Raw genomic sequence first — 26,453 nt, forward strand, 5'->3', positions numbered from 1 at the left:
AACAAAAGCCAAAAAGCTGGAGAAAAAAATGGTTGTCATTTAAAGAAAATAGATGAAAGATGAAGAATTGGAAGTGAAGTATATATAGAAGGATATATGCAAAAAATAATGACTTTATGGATTTCCACGAAAGGAATCTGCTTTTAGCTATTTAAGACAGAAGGAAGGGTGAAGACCTGGGAATTATAAACAAGATATCACTTATGCTGCTTCCTACTACTTGATCTACTCAGTTCCATTATTTTTTGATGAACAATTCTCTTTCCACAAATGCAAGCCATTTGATGCTGCCTCTAACATATTTATTTATTTTTTTTTAATTTTTTTTTAAATTTTTATTTATTTATGATAGTCACAGAGAGAGAGAGAGAGAGAGAGGCAGAGACACAGGCAGAGGGAGAAGCGGGCTCCATGCACCGGGAGCCCGATGTGGGATTCGATCCCGGGTCTCCAGGATCGCGCCCTGGTCCAAAGGCAGGCGCCAAACCGCTGCGCCACCCAGGGATCCCTGCCTCTAACATATTTAAATTAAAATCTTATTGCAGACACAGTAAGTATATGGATTTACCATATAATGTCATACTATTTGTCATCTGTATTTCTTTGAAACTAATGCACTCCTTGAGAGTGGATGTATTTAAGCAAAGCCAAAAGTTCCTTAGAGACAGTGTCTTTAGGAAAATAGCATGCTAGTGTGGACTGTGCTGGTATGACTGGGTTTCAAACAAGAGGCTGGAGTCTATGCTCAAAAATTTAACTAATTAAAAGAAAACCAAACCTTCTTTTAACAAACTGCCTTATAAAGTTTCTCTATTTTATGTATCATCTACCTAGTTACATCCATCTATTTATTGCAAGAAGGGGAATGATAAAAATATTATGTTTTAAACCATTTTGAAAGAAATTTACCTTATTTTCTTGATTTCCACTTATGGTCCATTCAGCTAATACCTCTGAAGAGCTCTTTTTCACTCAACTATATGGTGTTAGAGAATATTTTACTTAATTTTTAATGAGCAATGTAAGATGAAATTATTATTATTATTATTATTATTATTATTATTATTATTATTATGGCTTTTTTTTTGGAGATGTTACAACAGGTTACAGAGACACATGAGTCTGTTCAGGTCTGCATTCATGTGATCAGATATTCAAACAAGAAAATGAAGAATGTTGAAAAAAAGCCAGAGCTCACATGACTGAAGAACTAGATTTTTCCTTGAGAGGCACTATTTAATAAAATACTTTAATGAGTATAATATATTGAGCCTTCATCCAATTTTCAGATCCTTATCAAGCATCACTTTTTAAGAGATTTTTATTTATTTACTTGACAGAGAGAGAGAGAGAGAGAGAGAGCGCATAAGCACAAGCAAGGGGAAGCAGAGAGAGTAGCAGACTCCCCCTGAGGAGGGAGCCCAATTGTGGGGCTCCATGTGGGGCTTGATTCCAGGACCCTGGGAACATGACTTAAGCAGAAGGCAGACACTAACTGACTGAGCCACCCAGGTGCCCCCAGGCATCAATTGTTTTACTACATTTTCAAGTATCCTGTTCAACATTTATTGAATGCCAGCTTTATACCAGGAATTCTGTTAGGCATTCAGAATACAACTATGATTAAGATATGGATGCTGACCACAAACAGTTCATACTATATTGAGGAAGGCAGATATGTGTGAAAAATATAGGTTACAAGATAACACAGTAAATGCAATGTGAGCAGACATAGCAGGTGCTACAAGAATATAAACCTTCTGAGTCATATGTACTTAAAAAGAAAAATGGAAGAATGCAAAATATTTGGATTACAAGCAGTTTTAAATATACTAAACATCTACATCCGTGGAGAGCCCCAAACCTAGTTAATATTAATTTTCTTCTAGAAAAAAGTAAACTATGAGTCATCTAAGAATAAAGTAGGAGTCATACACAGCAGATCAATTTCTTCTTTCTTTTTTCTTGGATTGATGGCAACCTGTGAGCTATGTGGTGCTATGCCACTGCCAGCTGTAATGGTGACTCAGGGGAACTGTGAGTTGAAAATAGCCTTGTTCACTCCATCAGTTGAGTTGGGCTGCATCATTTGGAATTCCCTCATAACTCAGGTCTGATCCAATTGTCTTCATATACTGTTTGACTTCTCTCTCTGAGCAGACATATTTTTATGTACCCTGGAGTGAATTCGAGAAATCAGGCCAATTCCTATGGCTTGTTATTTGCATTCTGCCAAAATTCTGGAGTGATATGATGTGACACAAATTTGCTAAATCCTCCAGACTGCAATGTATGTAATCTGTGTATGTCTGTGAGAAGGTTAAAAAAAAATTCAAGTCAACAAATATCCACAATGATAAGTTTTTCTAAAAGGACAATATATTTCATTCTTATATGTGAAAGTCTTAATGTAGGCACAGATGTGGCAATATTATATAGTAGTGGGACCATAGGTAAAACATTTTGATGTAAAATAGACGTATGGGCAAGTCAGGCAAACAGCAGACTTAACACTGGCCAAGAGCAAATAGAAACATGATTTGGAATGTAAAAATGTTAAATTAATTTTAAAGTGAAATATATTTCTAGGAAAATCACAAAATTTTTGAAGAGGTATATTAGTTTTTTAACATTCATTGTGCTTACTTTTAATTTAAATCCAATACATTTTTAACACTATACAGGATAGGAACTTTATTATTATTATTTTTAATGGCAGTAGGAGAAGGAGAGAGATGAGCATAGATAGGGCTGCTGAGAAGTCTCTGAACAGGCTAGAGGTGTTACTGGTGATAACATCTCTGAAAAAGAAAAGATCATGATGGTGACCTTCCTGGATTTCCAAATGAACTGAGGCAAGAAAAGCATGACAGCAGTAAATCTGCTTCATTTAGGTAGGTTCTGTCTGAGGTTTTGTTTGGCACTCTTCAACTTTTAGATTTTTGATATATAAGTCCAAGAATTCACCTTTTTTTTTTAAAGGTTTTATTTATTTAATTGAGAGAGAGAGAGAGAGAGAGAGAGAATGAGAGAGAGAGGCAGAGACACAGGCAGAGACACAGGCAGAGGGAGAAGCAGGCTCCATGTAGGGAGCCTGACTTGGGACTTGATCCCGGGTCTCCAGGATCATGCCCTGGGCTGTGGGTGGCGCTAAACCACTGAGCCACCCGGGCTGCCCAAGAAGCAGTGAAAAGGGGAATCTGGAGAATCTCCCTGTGTCTGGCACTGGTAATCTCTAAAACATTCTTTGAAATTCTTTTCAATTCCACGCCAAAGAACTTGGGTACCCGAAGTAAATACATAGACCAAAAAATGCCTTCTCAACAATGGGAAAGCATATGGGATATTTCTACATGGTCTTCTTTTTAAAGGGTATATAGAGAGGGTTTTGTTCAAAACAAAGAAAAAAATCACAAAATCTAGTTAAGGTTTCTTAAAATGCTTAAACATTGATAAGTAAAATGAAAAATGTTTTTCTTACTATTTCTGGAAGCCTATAAAGAAAGTGATATACTATTATCAAAGAGAAATGTCAGGATATAGCATCTGATTAGAGGATGTGGCCATAAGACTTTCAGAGCATGGCTTGTAGATTTCCATTTGGTTAAACCAAGTACTAGTAGACCACTCATCTACACTTAGGGCCAGGCTTCTTTCTTTCTTTCTTTCTTTCTTTCTTTCTTTCTTTCTTTCTATCTATCTATCTATCTATCTATTATCTATCTATCTATCATCTATCAGATGTATTTATTTGAGAGAGAGTGGGGGAGGAGTAGGAGACGGAAAGATAAACTCAAGCAGACTCTCATGGGACCTAACATGGCTGGATCTCATGACCCTGAGATTGTGACCTGAGCCAAAACCAAGAGTCAGATGCTTGACTGACTGAGCTACCTAGGTGCTTAGGTTCTCTTGATATAAGACTACTGAAAAAACGCGTGACAGATACAGATGGAAAAGGCAATATCTTTACCCAACAAAGTATCGGAGCAAAAGAATTTGCTTCTTTGACTTTTAAAAAAAAATTTTTTTAAAGCTAAAATAGGAGGTAAATCAAAGAGAGGAAATTCTCCAAATTTAAGTTAGGAGTTTCAGAGTTGAGATATGTAAAAATGTGAATTCAAGATGTAATTAAGAAACTCAGTGATATAAAAATGCTCTGGATAACTGTTTTTCTCGAAAATGGCTATAAACAATCATCCTTTACTTTGATATAAGATCTGTATTTTTAGTGGACATTTTGGTTGAGAATTTCTAAACAGCAAGATTTAATTTCATCTTTCAAAACTTTTTTTCTCTTTGTTTTAACTTAAAAAAATGAACTATAATTAAATAGTACAACTAAAACAGTATCCCATGTCTGGCTTCTTAATCATAGAGACAAAAGGAAACAAACATTTCAGTTAAATATGAATATTTTCTTGGTATATTCAGGATAATACAGATTATGAGACATAATCCACATCTCCCTTGAGGAATTACAGACCTGAAATGTAAAGGAAACCAACATCTCTTAGGAAAGAATGAAAGTCTTTTCAGGAATAATTTATAAATAAGTCAGAGACTACTTCACTCATCCTTATCTGCAAGAAAATAAAATGTGAGTCAAGTGCCTTAAGCATAGGCAGTGAAAGAGAGAAATATGAGATCAGAAAATTTTCTCCTCTGATGGTGAAATTAAACAATAATTTATTGAACATCTATTATGTCTCAGGCATGGTTCTGGATGCTGAGTATATGCAAGTACTATCAAGACTCCCTTTTGGCCTTTAGGAGCCACCGAGAGAAGCTAACACATCCACATATATTTAGGTGGCAATATGATAAATGCTTTAATAGAGGTGGTAAAGGAGTTAATGGAAGTTCCCAAGAAATCAGAAATTCATTGGAGACTTCAGAACAACAGACCTGCTTCCATGTCAAGGGGTATGAGAGGGTATTCTTAGTTGCAGAGCACTATTCTACACACAAAACAGCAATGCAAAGACATGTGGTGAGAGAGCTGAAGGTGTGCTGGAAAACATCAAGAATGTTTTGGAATCCTGGAAACAAGTATAGTGGAAGATGCTGACAAGAAAGGCAAGCATCCAGATTAGAGGTACCCTGCTTGTCCGGCTGCACAGTATAAGTTGCATCATTATTAAAGGCATACCACTGAGAAACTTTCAATGTATGCTGATGAGATGAGCTAGAGAAAGGGTTGCAGAAGGTTATGATCAGAAACGGGAACAGTAGATAGATGGTCAATAATGCAATAATCAATGAGGGAGCAATGTGTTTGAATGAAAGTAGCAGTGGGATAGAGATAGGGGAAGATACAAGACATTAATATTGAGACACGGAGAGGTCTCTCAAAATGCCACAGGTCACACAAAATTCCTATCCTCTTGAGAGTTACGTTTTAATAAGGTGATTGGACAGTAACTGAAACCCTAATTAAAATGTAAAGGGTAATATTTCATCTAAGGGTTTTAACTTTGTTTTAATGTTAAATTACTAAATTTAACCTTTCATGTATTTAATATATAGTTGAAACTGAGACGAAGATAGCAAGAGGAAGGCATTATTTTTGATAGGATGTTCAGAGAAGCATCTACGAGGAGGTGAGTTCCGAGAAAATGCAAATACTGTGCAGGGTGCTTTTTAAACATCTTTTAAAACTTGTATTTATCTTTATTTTTAAGAGATTTCTATTTATTTATTTGAGAGACAGAGTGAGAGAGAGCATGAGTGGGGAGAGAGGCAAGCAGGCTCCCCACTGAGCAGGGAGCCCAACACAGGGCTCATCCCAGAACCCTGAGATCTTGAGCTGAGCTGAAGGCAGATGCTTAACTGAGCTACCCAGGCACCCCTAAACACCTTTTTAAAAACAAAATTTCCTTTAGAAACCTTAGATTCCAAAAACAAGACCAAGTTGATTGTAAACATATGTTGAAAAGGAATACAAAACTAAAAACAAAAGGTGTACACATTGCTTCCCAGTGGCAAGAACTTTCTAGTATCACAACAGTCTGTTCTGTAAAAAGGTCTTTTTGATTGTTTTAGTCCTTTGCTCTTTATTCAGGATTGATTAGCACCCGATTTTTTTCTAGAGCTCTGTTCACAATGGTTTTAAATGACTCAAGCTTTGGCACCCCCTCACTAAAGTACTTGCTTTAGTGAATTCTAAATTTCTCTTACAGAGACTGCAACTGTCTTACACTCAAATTGCCTTCTGTAGTAATTACTGAGCACATGGTACAACTGGAGTCCTTGACAGTCATTAAAAAAAAAAAAAAAACCTGCAGGGGGTGGGTGAGAATTGAAAAAGAGAAAAAAAAATTATCGCAAGACATTAGCAGATTTAAGTAAATCATTCTACTTCTCAGGAAGTAGACAGAGACAGAGAAGGAACCAGCCATGTTGGATTGTTGTCCATCACCTCCCATTCTTCCCAGACAGGTTGAAACCTCAGACTTCCTTTCCTTCTATGCTCAGAGGAAAGGCCAGTTTTATTAGGGTTTCTTCATTTTAAAATGTTCTCTGATGCCATGAGAACTTGATTAAATTGCTACCTATTCTCAAAGAGAAAAGGAATTTTAACCTTCCAGGAGAAAACAGTGATCATACCTTTACTGCAATGCAGTATCTTCACACATCCAAGCATTCCACAGTCACAGGAAACTAAAACTCCATGACAGAATGATTTAGCAGATAAGTTGATTTTATAGAATATTTAGCTGATAGAATGGCTTTTATACAACATTGTGACACAGTATTCCATTCATAAAAAAATAGATGTACTGCTGCCCTTCATATAAATCGCAATATTTACTCCAAATAAATGCATGGAACAAATATACTTTGAGGCTTATACATGATTATTTGTGAGTTCATCAAAAGATCAAAATTCTTTAGAAATTTTTGCAAAAGCACAAATGGGGTTTTCCCCTCAATATTTTACCTTTACTCATTATTTTACCTTTATTCAAAAGGGTACATCCTTCTTTGGTTCAAAATGAGTTTTGACTATCCCAATCGTTTCTTTTTATAATGAATTTTAGAAATTCGTTTCAAAGTACAAATACTTATTTTGTTCCCCAATGAAGCTTTCTTCATCTATTAATTAATCGATCGATTCACTCAGCAAGAAATTATTGAAAATCTAAGAGTGGTATTGGGCACTATGCTTTTATTTGCCATTATCCTCTTGGATACAATGTGCATTTCTATAAGGAAGGTTTTTAAAAATATCTTATTTGTGTAGTACTGTAAAAATTAACTTTGATAAAATGATAAAAATAAACCTTGATACATTTGATAAATACATTCACTTTTTAAACATGGTTTTGAAGCTATGATTCACAGTTTTGTTTCTATGGTATGATTGGCATCTATTCTCACCAGGGCTTGAGTTATTTGATCCAAATGTTCAAATGTATTTATACTGCAGACAGATTTTCCTTTGGTATCACAGAGTCCATCAAAATCTCTTCTTTTCCCTGAGCACATACAGGAGTATATTTCCTAACCCTCCTTACAGTTAGGTATGATTGTATGATTCAGCTCTAACCAATGGAAGTTTGGCTCATCTACAACTCCCATGTGCTCCTCCTCGGTCTTTGACCCTCTCCCATCTGGACAGAGACAATGACAGAGTAAAGTCATGAATGGAAAGATCCTTTTATCAGAAAGGAATCCTACAGATCTGTATCCCTGGTTGACTATGGAAAGGACAGGCTCCCAACCCAAACACTCACACAGAACTGTTAAGTGAGTTCACACAGAACTGTTAAGTGAGTAAGTGAGTAAGAAATAAGGTGATAATAAATTTCCGGATCTATTTGTTTTAACAATTAGCCATCCTGGCTAATATACTTGGTTTGAAGAAACGTATGATGAGATTAGGGAAAAAGGATGAGACTAATAGAAGTAATACAGTTAAATGAAACTCCATTTATGGCATGCACTGCAGATCCTGGCAGTAGCAAGGATAGCCTGTGGGTGGTGGAATGGAAGAAGCAGGTGGGCAAACTTGATCAAAGAGCGTTTCCTGCTGCTATTCCACAATCACTCCCTTCACATCCCTGCACTTCTCTGGGTGGATAGAGCAAAGAGGGTCCACCCTTTCCATTGGTCCTCTTGTAACATCTGTCTTGGGCCTGGTAGAGACAGAATTTGCAATCACTTTCAGATAATCTTAGGACAGTCTCACATTTGCCAAGGACAAAGTGTAGGCTCTGTCTTTCCTGAAGATGGAAAGATAGAAGCACTGACACATCCTCTAATTTGGTCTCCCCAGTCTTCTCATCCTCCCTCATTAGCTTCAACTTTCCTTAGAGGAATAGGTGGCCCTTGTTTTTGTTAATATTAATCAGTCTTTTAAAATAGCTTTTCCTGCCTCCCCCAAAGCTTTGTTTCCTAAACTGTCTCCTTGGGGACTCAGTGGTGTTCGATTTCTTCTGTCTTCACTTTCTGACCATAAACATACTGTTTTTAGCAATCATACACACAAAAGAAATGACAGTAAAACAAACACTGCCACCATAAAACCCATTTTGTAACTCTGCTACCTAGGGCTATATCTATATCTTTCCCCCCTCCTTAATCTCTCATTTATCAACCACATACTAACTCTTTCAATCATTATTTACCCATTATTTGCCATTGTTATTAACTGTTAATAGCAATTTACTGAAACATTGTTTTGTTTCAAATCTAATGACATGGTCCTGGAAGCACAAATAGGTGAAAGACAAAACTTTTGCCTTTGAGGACTTCTCAGAGCTGGGGAGAAAGAGATGGATGTAAGTATATACTAAGATGGTTTTTTCCGTAGTTTGTTTTTTTTTAAAGATTTTATTTATTTGAGAGAGAATGAGAAAGAGCATGCAGAGAGGGAGAGGAAGAGGGAGAAGCAGACTCCCTGGTGAGGAAGGAGCCCAGTGCAAGACTCAGTCCCAGGACCCTGAGATCATGTCCTGAGCTGAAGGCAGACACTTGCTTAACTGACTGAGCCACCTGGGCACCCCCTTTTCTGTAACACTTAAAGGGCTATAGAAGCCCCTCCTCCCCAAAGGCACACTTAATACCATTTTGGGGGTTCTGGAGAAGAAAGCTTCATAGAAGGAATAATATTTAGATTGAAAACACGTAGCTTTTCTAAGTCAGACAAGGGGACAATGGGTATTTAGGCAGGAGTTGCAGAAATAATAAAGATGAGAGCAATTTGAGAAAAATGTGGTTTTCCAAGAGAACTAAGTAACTTAAAGAAACAAGTTGCCTGCAGGGGAGGCAGCTGAGTGAGACAGAAGGATTAGAGAGTGTCCAGAAATAGCTGCTTGGAGCCCAGTTTTGAAGGGTCTTTACTGAGTTTGATACTTTATATTATAAGAAAACCTTAAGTAGGAAAAAGAAATGATTGGATGTATATTTTTAAAAAGTCATGTGGTGCCAGCATGCAGGAAAGACAGGTTGTAAAAGAGTCAGGAAGGGGGCACCTGATCAAAGGGTACCGACAGGTTCGGGTAAGGGTCCTAGAAGCCAGGCTGAGGGAAGGACAGTGTCCAGCCCTCAGATTATGAGGTACCTCGGTAACCACATAATTTTCCTTCCTCTGCTTAAGCAAAAAAGTAGATTTCTGTTGGCTTCAACTCCTTCCCCATATTGGTTGAGAAAAGGCTACTGCAACTAGTCGAGAATTTTCTGAAGGCAAATATCCAACAAGATTTGACTCTTAAGACCTTCCACAGTAACCTTCTTTCTTTAAAGGACTTATCTCCATGGCCAGCAAGAACTAAATGCAAAATAACCGTTCTTTGAGTCTCAGTATTAGAATAAGTACTCAACAGCACCAAATTGTTGTCTTTTCCAATCACCATTTGGCCAAACTGTTAAAAGGCAAGACTTACTAACAGCACCCCCCTGACAAGAACTAGAGCCTTTTGTAGCAGGTGGTGCCCACCTCTGCCTACAGAATTGTAGCCCAAACAATCTGCTCGGAATTGCCGAGAAATCAGTAGAATGTGCTTATGACTCAGCCTGTTAAGTAGGAGGACTGTTATTGTTATTTTAACTCCTGCCAGAGTATGTGGGCAATTCTCCCTTTTTCTGTCTCTAGTTAAACTATGAAACATCTTTCTTTAAAACCTCACCCCTGGAAGAGGTTCTTGGCTCAGTAAGAGCCAGAACAATTTGGGGTCTGGGTATAACTGTCAGCTGATAGTACAGATTAGAAGAGGCTTTCATAAAGGAAACATCGGATATCCTAATTTACCAATAGAGTTTATTTTTAGAATGTTTAATCTGCCTTTGAAATTATTCTCATAGAGGTCCATGGGCCAGAGCTGAGTGCTGATGAGATAGTAATCAGCATAAGCCAAGCTACTTATTTTCAGAGAGGATGGTGAAAATACCAGGTTTTCTCCCTCTTTTCCCTAACTGTTGAGGGTATTGTGGTCTGACTGTTTGTCTTTCTCTGGCCAAATGTTCCCAACAATGTAAACACTTATCGAGTGCTGCTCCTAAAGAATATTGTAAAAATAAAAGAAAAAAGTCAGCCTGCTTTACAGAAAATCCTTAAGGGCTAAAAATTCACCCATCGATGAGTGATGAAAAGATATACATCTACTCTGAAGATAAAGCAAAATCTAAGCAATATTAGGTTGTAGCAAGCCTTTTTTTTATTGTTTAAGGTTTGCTTTATTTATTTATTTAGTGTGAGCAGGGGGAGGGACAGAGGGAGACAGAGAGAGAGAGAGAGAGAGAGAGAATCCTCAAGCAGACCCTCTGCTGAGCATGGACCCCAAAGTGGGGCTTGATCTCAGGATCCTGAGATCATGACCTGAGCTGAAATCAGGAGTTGGGTGTGTAACTGACTGAGCCCCTGGGTTACCCCAGGTTGTAGCAAGTCTTAATATTGTTCTTTAGATAAAGGATGGCATGTAATTATAAAATAAATATATTCTGTCCTTAAAATGGGTTTCTCACTTCTACACAGCTCATTTGTGTTTAATTTGTCTCTGTAGTTTTGGTACTATAAATTAACATTCAAGATTATATATCAGTAGAATAAAGTTTTATCAAAATGCTATAAAATCATGTGTCAAAATAATGCATGAAAGCTTCTCAGCATTCTAGAAGCAATTGGCTCTATGAAGACAAACTGAGAGAATCCTTAAAAGGGCAACACTGATGTTCATTAAAGACATCGTGTGTATTCCACAGTAACCCTTGCATATCTATTCAGTCATTTAGCAAGTGAGGGTCCACCAAGATGGAGACAGTGTTCTAGACATAGCTCAGAATTTCACACAGTCTCTGTCCTCAGTAGGGGGAAAGGATGTTGAGATGATGTCAGGGAGGTAGAAGATTCCAGCTTGTATATAACACCTCACTGGCCACAGTAGGAGTGTGGGTTTTATTCTGAATATTATGGGCAGTCATTGGTGGATTTTGAACAAAAGAGTCATATCAATTGATTAAGATTTATAAAGATTGCATATGTGAATAATAGACTATAGGAGAGCAAGATTGAGCACAGGAGGCTACTGCACAGTTAAGATGAGAGTGGACTCCAATGACACAAGTAGAGATAATGAGAAATGATCACATTCTGGACAGGCACCAGCCTGATACTGTTCTTATCTGCTATAAGGCTTAAGGGGGTGAAAAAACATACCTCTAATAGGTAGTAGAGGCTGAAAATAAACCAACTATGGGAGTTGTTCACTTCACTGTAATGTTTACATGGGGCTTTTATGTCAAAGAGCTGCTATTACATGAAGTTGTAAGACTTTTACACTTCAGGAACACCTAACAAGTTCTACATTTAGAATTACATGTATTAGGTTTGAAATACTCAATTCTAAATTTATAGAATAATTAGTAATAACAGCAAATAATTATAAAGATTATGTTGTTTACAAAGCATTTTTACTCCTATTATCCCATTCAATTTAATCTAATTGGCATGGTTAGGTGACCAGAAAGGTAATTACCTGGTAAACAATGTTAAGATAACATAGCAAAATAGAAATATCTAATTAAATAGTCACTTTCATGGTATTACTAAAGGAATCTTTGCCATTTTCAAATAGCCTGATTTTTCTCTCTGGGTAGATAGTGTGTCTTCTTTGCTCTTTCTTTCTTTCTTTCTTTCTTTCTTTCTTTCTTTCTTTCTTCTTTCTCTTCCTTCCTTCCTTTTCCTTCCTTCCTTCCTTCCTTCCTTCCTTCCTTCCTTCCTTCCTTCTTTATTTCTTAATTTACTTGAGAGAGAGAAAGAATGAGAGAGAACAAATGAGAGAGAGCAAGCATGAGCAACGGGAGGGGCAGAAGGAGAAGCAGGCTCTCCACTGAACTCGGGGTTCATCCCAGGACCCTGGGATCATGACCTGAGACAAAGGCAGAAGCTTAACTGACTGAGCCACCCAAGTGCCCCTTCCTCTTTTAACTTTTTAATTAATTTATTTTTTTATTTGAGAGAGGGGAGAGAGAATGGGGAGGGACGGGGGAAGACAGAGAAAGGGAATCTCAAACAGACTCCCTGCTGAACTCAGAGCTCAACACCAGGCTTGATCTCACAACTCTGAGATCCCGACCCGAACTGAAATCAAGAGTCAGGTGCTTATCTCAGCTCCCAGGTGTCTCTCTTCCTTGCTTTTCTATGGTCAGTCCCTTCAAGTCACATAAAAGGATCCCAGTAAATATTAGCGCAATAAAACAAACAGTTATTTCTGTGTCAAATAGGGGTAGGTAGGTTTTCTCAATTATTTTTCTGGTAGACAGTATAGTTTTGGAATCAGAGAGAAATGAGTTTGAATCTAGCTCTGCAATCACGATATGGTCTTAATTAAGTTGCCTGACATATATAGACCTCGATTTTACCGTCTGCAAATTTGCACTGCAATTCTGACCTAGGAGGCTTACATAGTCTTGCGTTTACTCAAATATGCCCAGCAAAGGTTAGTTTATCTTGACTTTCTTCCCTAACAGAGCCAGAGTAGTCATCTACTCCCTTAAGAAAAGAAGTTATGAAAGATTCTATGTCTAAAAATCTTACTAATGCATATTGGCATTTCCTTTACCTTAAAAAAAATGCTAGAATTAACTATTATGTTAGAGAAAATTAGGGAAAATCCTTTTTTTTTTTTAAGTTTCCCTCATGATTTTTGATGGAAATATGAACAATTAACTGGGCCAAATGAGAGTGTTTTTAAGTATCTTTCAAATTTCGAAGGCAATATTTACATTGCATTTGGGAATAGTGAGTATTTCATCCATGGGTAAATAAAGCAGATTCCAATTATTGTATTATGGCAAAAGCAGTTAAAAAAAAATGAGTCCCATAGTTAGCAAGATCCTTATAGCTAGTAAAAGAAATATTTTTCTAATAGGAAAAAACTAAAACATAAACAGAATTGGCACAGTATCACATTTAAGAACTTTGGATTTTTTATTCACAAATGAAAATGCCTGGAAAGAGAAGAAATGTTGGGAAATATCAGGAAGGGAGACAGAACATAAAGACTCCTAACTTGGGGAAACGAACTAGGGGTGGTGGAAGGGGAGGAGGGCGGGTGTTGGAGGGGAATGGGTGACGGGCACTGAGGTGGACACTTGACGGGATGAGCACTGGGTGTTTTTCTGTATGTTGGTAAATTGAACACCAATAAAAATTAATTAAAAAAAAAAAAAGAAAAGAAAATGCCTGGAAAGCCATGGTTAAATCATTTTAGCATTAAATCTTCAAAATGTTAAAAGTTATTTGGAAGAAGTAATTAATAATACTAAGCACCAGATGATTGAAATATTACAATGAGTCAACTTCATGATTAAATGAGTCAACCACAACTTCATGTATAAATATGGCTGAATCTCTAAATATAATGTTGAGTGAAGACAAAAGAATGCCTACTGCATGGTACCATTTATGTAAAATTTTAAAATGTAAATAACTATATGGCATACTGTTTCCCACACATCATTAAAGTATTAGTATACCCATAGGAAGGTTATACCATCTTCAGGATTGTGACACCTTTCAGAAAGAAAGGAAAAGGAACAAGATGAGCTTTTGTTCTCTCTGTGATGATTTAATTCATCAGAAAAGATCTGAGCAAAGTTTAATATTAGTACTTGTTCAATCCATGTGGCTGATGCTTAGATATTTATTATAATTCTATATTTTTATTTGAAAATTTTATAAAGTTTCTAGCTTAAAAATAAAGTGATGAAGAAATAATGAAAATAGTAAAGCATATATTGCTGTGGCCATTTTAAGATCGGATATTCAGTTCTTCTAATAAAAAGAATTAAAATATATTCTTCATTTCACAGAATAAAAAGTCATTCATTTGTATTCTTCCTGTCATATTATTGTTTTAACATAGGAATTTTGAGTTTAAAGAAGGATGTAAAATAAAATAAAATTATATATATATTCTTTTATTTACTCATGCAACAATTGTAAAGTAACAAGTACAAACATAAAATAAATGTTGCCTGCCACAACTCTTTTGGTAAATGCATTATTTTTTTTTCTTCTTCCAGAAATTTGGATAGAACCAATTCAAAACATAGGAGAATCTGGTGGCTAGGCATTTCTACCACAACATGAAGTTATTCTCATAATAATAGGTGGGGCTGGTGTTCTTCCAGTGACTGCTGCTCTCAGGCCAATGTATGAAACCTTGGGTGAACTCCTTACATCAACTTGCCTCCTTTCTCTCTGCCTCAAACCCTTAATCTGTATAATGGGGATGATCCCTGTCTCTACTCACACAGTTCTTGTAAGGAATACAGGGGTTGGTTATGTAAAGTAAGTCATGCAAGTCACATCTGGCACGGAATAAGTGTTTAGAAAATACTACTGGTTTTTGTACCCATAGCAGGAGAAACAGGCTTAGTTCGGTTCTCATTTCATAGTTTTCAGTTCTCTTGAAAAGATCTTTTTCATTCTTTTCCTATTAAATCATTCAAAATATTATGAAGTGCTATTTAATATTCCCAAATCTATTAGCTGTGGAATTCACATATATTCTCCTTCATTAAAACAAATTGATATTTATTTCATAAAGATTTTTTAAAAATGTGATCAACAGAGAGTTTTCACAACTGTGGATAACTCTCTTCTTGTAGAAAAGACACAGTCTTACCTACTCAAGGAAGTAGTAAAATGGTAAAATTCGTTATGTTGTATTCTCAAAGGGTTAATAATATATTCTGGCTTCTTTCTGTAAAAAAAAAAAGAATTTAGGAGATTAATCATTTAATCTGTGATTTATATAAATCTATTACATCATGTAGATCAATACCAAATTCAACTCATGGCTTTCTCTTTTTCTACTGGGTAACTATGAGGCTATGAGATGAATTTCATGATGGTTCTTTGTAGTCAGATATTGAGCATTTACAACTATTTAAGTGCTTTTTCAGGTGTTTGGGATAGAGAAATGAAAATGTTAACAGTTGTATGCTTTTTCTCACTTTTTGGCTTCACTCTAGCGAAGCTTCATTAGTATTATATCCGAAGAAAAATAAAATTTTAAATTGTTTAAATTGTTTTCAGCTAATAAATAGCAGGCAATTGTATTCTCTCACAAGAGAATATATTCATCCTGGTAAATTGTTAATTATATCTTTAAAGGACTGGGCCTCTAGCCCAGTTGGACTGATTTCCTCCAGCACAGGATGGAGAGGAATTTTTTAACAACTAATTAAAATTTCCCTATACAGTACTAAACTTACTTTGACATTCAGAATTCTAAAAGTCATTCCTGATTAGTCGTCCTGCTTAGAAATTTCACTAGAACAATACAGAATACTTCTGACTGAAGTGGTATCTAGAAATAAACCCACTTACTAGAAGGCACTAGGTTTGCTTTGTACCTCTTCAGCTATTCAGGTGTAATCATCTTCAACACATAAGTGATTTGTCCTCACATGCAAGGGCAGAGCTGAGGCCCATTTTGAAATCTTGCTTTCTTACGACAGGTATCTAAATCTATGCATTTCTATGCGTTATCACCAGGGCCTGTGTGATTTCACACTGATAGAGTGGATGGACTCCATCACATCTCCTCAAAGAAGATGTCACTCTACACGTAAAGGGACCTAAGACTCAAAATGTGATAGCTATTTACTTTTCTTCAAGACTCAGTAGGAAACGTAAATGGGGAAAGACAATAAGTTGGCTCATTTCTTCTTTATTACCCTTTAAAGAACAACATGTGTAGGGACATGAGCAGACAGGGTTTGATTCAAGTGCAACAAACATTGCCTGGGCCAGGTCCTGTACTAAGTGTCTTGACATGTAACAAATTCACTTAATCTGTGAGCATTCACATAGAACACACAACAGCAAACAAGTCTGGTAATACATATTTAAGTCAGAAAGGCTTAACATTAAAAAAAAAATAAGATTCTGCAGGCGGGAAGGAACATAATAGAATTCTCCAATCCCTCACATATTTGATGGTTATTTTAGGAAAAAAAGTTTGCACTGCCCACACATCTGAACACAGCTTTTTTTTTTCCACTTTCGTTAGGCTCAGTGGTTCTCAAATTTGGAATATATATAACATTATCATACAGAGTTCTATATACAATAACTTAAAGCTACTTCAAGAATTTTTAAGGGTAGATTTGATTAAAAGCATATTAAACATTGTAGGTTGATTTTAGACCAAAAATAGAATGGTAGAGCAGCTCTGCACCTTGTTCAGATAGAGAGTCCTTGGGCATTTAATCAATGGATGCTGAATAAAACATTATACTTCGTCTCTTTAAATGCCCTATTTTCTTTAATTCCTTAATATGGATGCTTTATACTTCATCTTCATGATTTTGAAGGACATGTCCCTGTACGTGCCTAAGCATGCAAGTACACATTATACATGTATGCACGCATTTTTTTACCCTAGTCAAAAATTTTAAAAGCAAGAAACAATTCCATAGAACAAGTGTCAGCAAACTGTGGTCCATGGATTAGATCGGGCCTGCTGCTTATTTTTCTAAATACAGCATATTGGCACACAGCCACGTTCATTCATTTCTTTGTTGTCCATGCCTGCTTCCAGGCTTCAATGCCACGGTCGAAGAGCTGTGACAGACGCTGTACAGCCTTTCATGTATTTATATATGACCCAAACGTTTACTATTTGGCCCTTTACAAAAAACATTTGTGCCCACCTGTTATCAAGGAATACGTTCATCATTTGAGCAATACTAAAAGCAATATTAAAAAACTAATATCCTGTCTTTTATAGTCTTTCCAAATATTAACTCAATAGTTAAATGTCAATGAAAGTGAAAATCCAGCCGTGAACACTTAAAAGCTAATTTCATTCCAACAGAATTGGGAAATTATTGGCCAAAGAATGAGATGATTACGAGAAAATGGAGGTTACTCAGTCATAAAAATTTTAGTCATAAAAATAATGCCCCATTTACCCATCATCCTGACTTTTGCATTTTTTTGTTTGTTATAAAATTAAAATGGCTATGCTTTTTTCTAGACTTTATTTTATGAGAAAGAGATAAATGCCATCTGGGATTTATCTTTTAAAAGCAACTTATGGCCTATTCCATGAGGCACATAAAATTGGATAGTCATTTTAAATGAACATACTGCAGCTAGAAGTGATCATTTTTACACCATATCAAAAACATTAAATTACTTTAACACAGTTTTTGTTAAGAATATTATTTGACACAGTCTTAGTGTTTGATACCTTATATAGAGCAGCTGCAATATTCCTAAGATAATATTAGCAAACAGTGATGCAGCATTTATTACATACCAGACAGTGGTCCAAGTACTTCACACAGATTCATTCCCTTATTCCTCACTATCACCCTCTAAGACAGGTAACAGTTATCCCCACTTAAACAGGAGAAAGCTGAGGCCAACAGACTTTAAGTGCCCTTTCTAGCATCACATAGCTAGAAAGTGGACAAGCCTCTCAACCATATACCAACTCTTTTTTTTAAAAGATTTTATTTATTTACTTATTTATTTATGAAAGAGAGAGAATGAGCTCAAGCACAGGTGTGTGAGAGGTGGGGGAGGGGCAGTGGAGGTGGAGACTCCACCAGGAGCTTCAGGCCAATACAAGGCTTGATCCCATAACCCTGAGGTCATGACGTAAGCTGAAATCAAGATTGGGATGCTTAACTGATGGAGCCACTCAGACACTCCTATACTAACTCTTTATAGACCCTGAGAACTGATGTTAGGTCTTCAACTCTGGCTAAAGACAATTTCAAGCATAAAGACTTAGGGACTCCTCGAGAAGTGGTATTTCACCAATGGCAACTTTCAGTTTACTAGAAAGACCTACTATACACATATTTTATTCAGTATATTCAGCCTTGTGACCAAATGGAAATGTACTCAACTACAGTTCTGTCTCTGTTCTCTAGTCCATTATTTCTATCAGGTTTGCTCATGCCACCTTCCAGAACCTCTTAGAGAGTTGGGTGTGAAATCACGGCTGGCAATACCTGACAAAGTTAATTTAGTTAAAAACTGTATTTAAGGACTAGCCTATACTTTTTTTTTTAAAGATTTTATTTATCCATTCATGAGAGACAGAGAGAGACAGGGAGGGAGAGAGAGAGGCACAGAGACACAAGCAGAGGGAGAAGCAGGCTCCACGCAGGGAGCCTGACATGGGACTCGATCTCGGGTCTCCAGGATCATGCCCTGGGCTGAAGGTGGCGCTAAACCGCTGAGCCACCCGGGCTGCCCTCGCCTACCTTGACAGAGAATAGTGTGTACAGCCGGTATCCTAAAATAAATTGAGGAAATCATTTAATGAGGAACCCCAGATAGACACTTGTTCAGCAATAGACAAAATTAGCTTTTATCAGTTGATTACTTAGGTAAATAGATGTGCATACTATGCACTTGGTCTAAATATAATACATGTCTGGCTGTTGGCATACTTCTGTGCAAGTTATGTGACACTCCTGGCACTGAAGTTAGAATGATAAGTTCATATAGACTTAGAATCTCAGGAAGAAATTATTGCCAAGGTGTGGTTTTCACAAATGATGTAAGAATCCATGTTTCATTAAACAACAAAGTCAAGATAAATACCTTCCCTGGATTGTTAGACCAGGATATACTATTCATTAACCTTTGGAATATATTCCAGTGTAAGTTTCCCTTGGTTATTTTTCATGTTTTGATAAACTTTATCAGATAAGTGAAACATCGAGATGCTTAAGTTGCTGGAATCCTGAATAGCACTAACCTTGACCTCACTGGCTATCATTAGCCTACTCAGCTCTCAAATAAACAATAGTAACATTGTTTTCCACCTCCTTGATCAATCTGCTCTGTGTGATTTTGAACAGTTTATGTAATTCAGTGCACTTGTGCAGGATAACAAGATTTCAACCATTGAGGACATTCAGAATTGCCAATACTGCTGGGAAAAGATCCATTATTCAGGCAGTCTTTAAACAGGAGAGCAGCTGCTAAAATAAAATCATTTAGTCTGTCTACCAAACCATTTCTATTCCCTAATACATTTAAAAGACCATTATTACACCTTATTTATAAGTAGCCAATATTGACGTTGAACCAAAGTCAGTGATACTTGGACAGATCAGAGAAAGATCTTCCTTTCTTGGGGCTTTTGTCAAATTTCTTTTTGGAGAACATTGTGTTTCTTGCAAAGGAAACATACTTCAAAATGTATGAATTAAGGACAGTTAACAAAAGCCCTAATCAAAACATACATTCTCCAGTTAACCAGAGAATCCAGGTAAGGTAGGCAGTAAAATTTTCTCCTTTGATTCCCAAACCTGATACTCTAGGCTATTGCTGAGGACTGGGCAGACTGGGTTAAGCCGGCTTAGTAGAAATTAGCTAGTCCTGTCCAAAGCACCTCAACATGATTTGAGGCCATAAAAATAGGATACAAATGGGTGAAGGATAAAGGAATGGATTAGTCAGAAAAGTCAAGCTTAAGTCTCAGGGACTTTGCACAGTAAAGGTTTATATCCTGCTCATACAAATCCTGATGTGAGTAGGATAATGCTCCGGGCCAGCTCTCTCCCATGATCTGAGCACAGTCTTTTTGTGGCTCAACTCATGGCCTCCAAGATTATGGCAGCAGGGAGGAAGACATGAGCGGATTGCATGCCAGCACTTAAATGCTTTAACACAGAAGTGACACACATTACCTCCTCTTACCATTCACCGGACTAAACTAACCACTATGGTTGAGAAACATGGAGGATAAATGGAGCTCTGGTGGGGCCCCTGACTGGCTCAGACAGTAGAGCAATGCAACTCTTAATCTTGGGGTTGTGAGTTCGAGCCCCATGTTGGACATAAACATTACTTTAAAAAAATAAATAAATGCATGGAGATCTGATGAGTGGTAAATATCTCCATCGCAAGAGTGAAAGATGCATGATGAAATCTCCAGTAGCTACTTTAGGGTCGAGTTTAGATTCCTTCTTGGTTGAAAAAGGTTGAAAAGAAATGCTCAGTGATAGCAGCGAGAAACTTATTCTACTAAATTGTTAACATATGCTGACTCTGACTGAATATAAATAAGTATTTTATTTTATAAATAAAATACAAGAGGCACTGCAATATAGAGAACCTTGGGTGGCAACGGGGCCTGTGAACCAGTGTTTTCACTTATTTATATACTACACCGCTGTTTTCTGCTCAGAACCAGAACACATCTGAAGAACTAACACTTCTTTGCTTGAGAGAAAGCCATCTGTTCATTTGTTTCTAATTGTCATGCAAACACTAACCATTTTTAAAATGATAGAAAAGTTAGTGCAGATTTGCAGGTTCATGTGGTATAAGGAAAAAGAACTGGGGAGGGCCACAGAGGAGATAGCAGGCTGCCACAAAACTTAGCCTCGCCAAGATTCTTCTTAGTGATTTCACTCTCTTGTCCAAAGCTCTTTCGTCAACATGATAAAAACCAAATTTCTAGGCCCAGCCTCTAGGGCTTCTACACTGTGACTATGCTCAACTGGTTCAACTTCATCCCCAATTTTCTACCATCACAAAGTCTCCAGTTCTTTTATAGACTGTTAACTGCCCTTTTCATTCCAGTTTCATATTTTTCTTATTTCTTCTATAAAGTCCTCTTCTTTCTCTTTATTTTCCCCTTCCCTCCCTGCTCACCCCCCCTCCTTCCTGTCCTTCCTCTAGGTTTGTCAACTTCTTAAAATGGAGCACCGGTCTCTCTAGAAGTCTCCCCAACCACTTCCAGGTGTATGGGTCTTGTTTTTATCATCTATTTGGCATTCATATGAATTACCTTGGGTTGTTAACAAAACTTACTGGAATTAAAACAAATTCATACACTCATTCTTTTTCTGCTTTATTTAAATCCTAGAAGCCATTGGTTTCTATCAAATATATGAATTTCTTTTTTCACAGTATTCTGATATTCAAAATGAATACAAATGAAGAACAAAAAATATTAAGCCATATAAGAATATACAATGCACTTCAAATAAGGCTACCATATTATCAAATTGTCTCAAGAATATTAGCAATTTACACTCCTACCACAGTCTATTTCTCTACACCATCAGCAGCACTGTGTGTCATTTATTTGTTTCATCCCATCCCACTCAAAGGAATCTGTAAGCTCTAGAAGATCAGGGGGCATTTTCTTCTATATTTACTACCACATTCCCTGTCTGGTAGCAAGTACTTGTTCAATAACTATTCAACAAATGGATGAAAAATTGAGGGATGTACTGCAAAAAAATAGAAAAGCATGTTGATCCTTTAATTTTGTGTATATGAACTCCTTTGTTCCAAGCAATGAAATCTCCTTTTCTACCTGGCTTACTGTTTCCCTGATTTGAAAGTGGGTGATTAGTAAAGGTTAAATGAATGAATAAATATAAGAATGATAACAGTTTATTTTCCTAACCATTCTGACTAGAATCTGATTAAGTTAGGTTTTTATTTTTATTTTTTTAAAGATTTTATTTATTTATTCATGAGAGACACAGGGAGAGAGGCAGAGACACAAGCAGAGGGAGAAGCGGGCTCCTTGCATGGAGCCCTATGCGGGACTTGATCCCCAGACTCGAGATCACGCCCTGAGCTGAAGGCAGATGCCCAACTGATGAGCCATCCAGGCATCCCAAGTTAATTTTTAAAATAAAAAATTGTATAAACTTTGGATATGGATACTGTATTGGAACACTGACCCATCTCCTATTAGCTGTGGAAGCCTGGGCAGACTTTCTAAGTTTTTGGATCCTTTGTTTTATCATCAATACAATGGAAATTATTAATGAGATTTCCCATATAACGTTGCTGCAAAGTTAAAATCACCTGAGAAAGTGCTTTGAAAATTGTGGAAAATTGTGAGGTCTCATGATCAGTCTTCAAATGGTATTTCTTGTGAAGAGACGATGTATTAACTTGACCGGAGTTCATGTCAATACGTGGTTGCCTAGCTTCAACTCTTTTCTCTAGCTTTGCTTAGCAGCCCAATGCCTTTTGTAAGTTCTTAGGACAGAGAGTGTCTTTGAGAAGGATTGTGCCAGGGAAAGAAAGCATCTCATTTACTAATAGCCCCAAGGTCACCTGCTGGGAGCCATCTGCCAACCTGCAGGGGCACAGAGAGATTTCACTGGGGAAGCAGAGGAGGCATTTGGTTGAACCCAGGATGACAGAGCACCGGGCTATTTCTGAGACCATTGTGAGCATGCAAATTCCAGCTGTGGTCTAAAAAAGTCAGAATTCAGCTGAGTGATGATGCTCTTTGCCTGCGCTTCTGCACTCTCTGAGGGCAACATCCTGAGTGCTGGAGAATTTGAAAAGGCATGCATTTAGGAAAGAGGGCTCCACCAGCAAGAGGAAAATACACTCTGTGCTGTAGTTATCTGCCAGGAAAGATGAAATTCTGGTAAATCTACTTTTAGCCCAAAGTCTGAAAAGCTCTAGAAGCAGAGGGATTTCACCAACTCACTGAAGTCTTGGGGAAGCATTGACAATTAAGGGTGATCTCCCGCTAATTCAGGTCCTTCATCTTTTGCTGTATATCCTTTGAGAGGCGATGTGTGATAACTTAATTAGCATAGTGGGTACTAAGTTGGCACCCATCCCTCCCTGTTCTATAATGCTAATTTGAAATAACTTCTTTCCTCCCTATTTTCTTAACAGTGGGGGCCAACATATTATTCCTAAAGAAATTTCCAATAACGACCCACTTTAAAAAGTGAAGATTTCTTAACTGAGTAAGAATATTACTTACTGGGTGAAAAAAATACATCAAAATAAAAGCTCCCTTTAAAATATACCTGAATCCACCATATTAGCACTCCCAGGTGTTCTGGAAATTCTGTACCAATATTCATGTATTCACCATACAATAATTCTCCCATCAGTAATCTTAGAAATATCAAAACACACAAGGATATATCATTAAGATTTCACCCAACAAAAGGGGAGGGCTTTGCACAGAGATGCTGGTAACAAAAGAGCTTGCCTCACTATAAATAGAGCTGAGGCAGATAGTCTGCTGGGGAGCTCTTGAAAATGTGTTTCCCCCTCCTCTATTATTCTGTCAGTGGCCATGCAATTCCTGTCCTTTGTGCTCTTTTCAGAAGGGTGTTCTATTATTATGATTTATTTAATTGGCTCAGATTTAAGTAAATAGACACCACTGAGAAGAAGGGCAGCTGGAATGGAGGGAGGAGGCATACAGAAATCAGCACAGGAGGGGCACAGGGAGACAGAGATTGTGGGTGTATAGCCAGATTCCAAAGAACCCCGAGAGCTGCGGGCTCCTGAAAGCTCCCAGTAGCCACTTAACATTTACAATCAAGCCACATGGGTCTGATTTATATAAAAACATATGAAAATAAGATTAAAGTCTAAGCTTTTTTAAAAAAAAAAACCCAGCAAGTGAACCAATGAGGTTGCAAATATTCCAGCTGCTTTAATTACTGTTGTTCCAAAGGAAATGTGAGGGCGGCTGCCTCCCTTGCTAGGGTTCTCCTGGCTCTCCCGGGAAGACATCAGCCACTTTTGGTATTTGCAGGCACACAAGTTTGCTTCAGAGATAGCATTTCACTCTCTCACTCTGAGGATGGTTTTTAGAGCTACTGGCTCTAGCCAAGGAAGAGTCAATAGTCTTTAAACAAAATTATTGCGAGTTTAAAAATGTACTATCTTTTAAAATTGTGCTTCCAACAATGGTGGCAGAAAACTCTGAGTCATCTCACTGCACATACAGGACCCTGCCCGACTCCCACTGACTGCTCCCATCTCTGTAAAATCTTCCCTGTGAAGGTCAGCCACCTGCTCTGTGAGTGTGCCCGCCCCCCCCCACCAAACCCCACATCTGGAAACCTGCCTTACTTTACCTTTCACAGGGGCTTCCACAAGAAGGATTTCAGAAGTAGTTTCTCCAAAGACTAGGGATCCTATGGCAGAGTGGTTTTGTTTTGTTTAATTTATTTGTAATTTCACTTTCTCCATCCCACATCCCTCCTATTTTTTAATGTCATGCCAAACTGAAAGTCATTCAACTTAAAGAAAACTCATGCAGCTACAGAAGAGGGGGGGAAACAGTTTAAAAAAAGGCTGGAAGCCATTTGTGACTTCCTCTCTGCCTCATGCTCTGGGTGTCTCTCTCTAGTTAGTGTGGATTGGGTCTGTTTTCTCTCTGCACAGAAAGTCGGCTTCAACCTCCTCAGCTACTCTTACTGGTTCTTTGGAGCTCTGGTGACCACAGGGGGAATTAAACCCTAGTTTAATAGAAGGTAATCTTATCAATTGCTTCCAGAAATTCACTGAAAGCCATTACAGTAGAGCATAGACATGAAAGGGTGAGGACACATTAGATCCTGATATAACTTTAAAATAACACTAAAATCTGGAACTCAGATTTCCCTTAAATTGTTTGGAAGAAAACACATCTAATACCACTGCTTGACCAAAAGATAAAGACCTTAATGTCTCAGAAGTACATCTTAAGTTTCTCTGTCCTTAAATAAGATTCCCCCTGAAATTTGTCCTAAGATGAAGTTTTTGTGCATTAAAGGGGTCCATGTGATGTGGGAAACAAAAGCAGAAGAAAAAATTATTTATTTATTTTTAGAGATTTTATTTATTTATTTATTTATTTATTTATTTATTTATTTATTTATTCAGGAGAGACACAGAGAGGCAGAGACACAGGCAGAGGGAGAAGCAGGCTCCATGCAGGGAGCTTGATGTGGGACTGGATCTCAGGTCTCCAGGATCACGCCCTGGGCTAAGGCAGTGCTAAGCCACTGAGCCACTTGGGCTGCCCAGAAAAAATTATTAAGTTCCCTTACTACCTACAGCCCATTGGCAAGCCCTTGAAACAGGCAGAGTGACATTTCCTCTAGGAACTCAGCTGCCTGGATGTTAAATACTTTGCTAAGGGCAAAAGGCAATCATAGGCTGATCCCTCAGGATCCTGTAAGTCTATCTTAATACATACAAATTCCTTTAGGAATTTCCTTTATCTCTCCCGTCTCCCAAGATACACGATGGCAATCATCCCGCAAGCACATGACCCACCGATGGACTTCTGAAGGGTTTATTAGACAGAAATAAATGACCTTTTCCCAACAATAGCTAGCCTCCACAAGGTCCTGGAAACCTTGCTTCCAAAGTTCCTTGGAGACTTATGCTCTCCCTGCCGCCCCCATCCCCAAATTGAGAGTATATAATGGGCCACTCCTCAGGATCCTGATGTAGCTCTTTCTGCCCAGGGGTCCTTCCCTATGCTTTAATAAAACCACCTGTTAGCACCAAAGACATCTCAAGAACTCTTTCTTGGCCATCGGCTTCAAACCCTCACGTCTTTCCTACATCACATACACTATCACTGAAGACATCTACTATTCGTTTCTCACCAAGACCATGGGTGTCCTATTAGTGTGTGGTACCACCAATAAGAGTCTCTGAAGTTTCAGTGTAAACAGAAAGGTCATTTCATAGTTCTCTCAATCATCTAACAAACTATTTCCTATAGTTGCCCATCGAATCGCACAGTGTCCAACAATGACCACAAGGAACAGCCTTTTTGCCATAATATGTGACAGGTGACCTGAGTCTGTCACAACAGATCCAGGGGCAATGTCTGGTTTCCAGTTTCCCAGAGACTTGGTTAGGAGTATTATACAGGCCAACAGCCATTTCTCTTAAACAATTCAACAATTAAAATCCTTTTCCTCAAAAAGAAACGATCTTTGAAGATATTTTAAAAGAAATCATTGGTATTGTAATAAGGTCTCTTACTAAATTAAATTTCTTAATCTGAGGATGTCATCTCTGAAATGCGAGCATATTTTTAAACGATAACTAATTTGTTTTTTGTCATTCTTGAAATTGTAAGAATTGATTATTTATGATTTGGGCAAAGAGAAAATGCTTATAAAATAGACATGACTCTCAGTTTTTTTAATTGAATAATTTCACTGTTAGT

General features: G+C 37.5%; 1 protein-coding gene across 32 annotated transcripts in view; it reads right to left on the reverse strand.

Annotated features, from left to right (window-relative positions):
* The window catches only part of MAP2 (microtubule associated protein 2), a 216,828-nt gene that overhangs the window by 89,253 nt on the left and 101,122 nt on the right, over window positions 1-26,453 (reverse strand). For 30 of the 32 annotated variants that reach the window (XM_072741348.1, XM_026002244.2, XM_026002243.2 and 27 more), the window contains one exon: window positions 15,135-15,212. The exons of the other annotated variants lie outside the window; for them this stretch is intronic. The gene's annotated coding sequence lies outside the window, so the exon portion shown is untranslated. The remainder of the gene's footprint in view (window positions 1-15,134; window positions 15,213-26,453) is intronic. 32 annotated transcript variants of the gene reach the window in all.

This window comes from Vulpes vulpes, chromosome 16, assembly GCF_048418805.1.
Source record: "Vulpes vulpes isolate BD-2025 chromosome 16, VulVul3, whole genome shotgun sequence".
Classification (NCBI taxonomy): Eukaryota; Metazoa; Chordata; class Mammalia; order Carnivora; family Canidae; genus Vulpes; species Vulpes vulpes.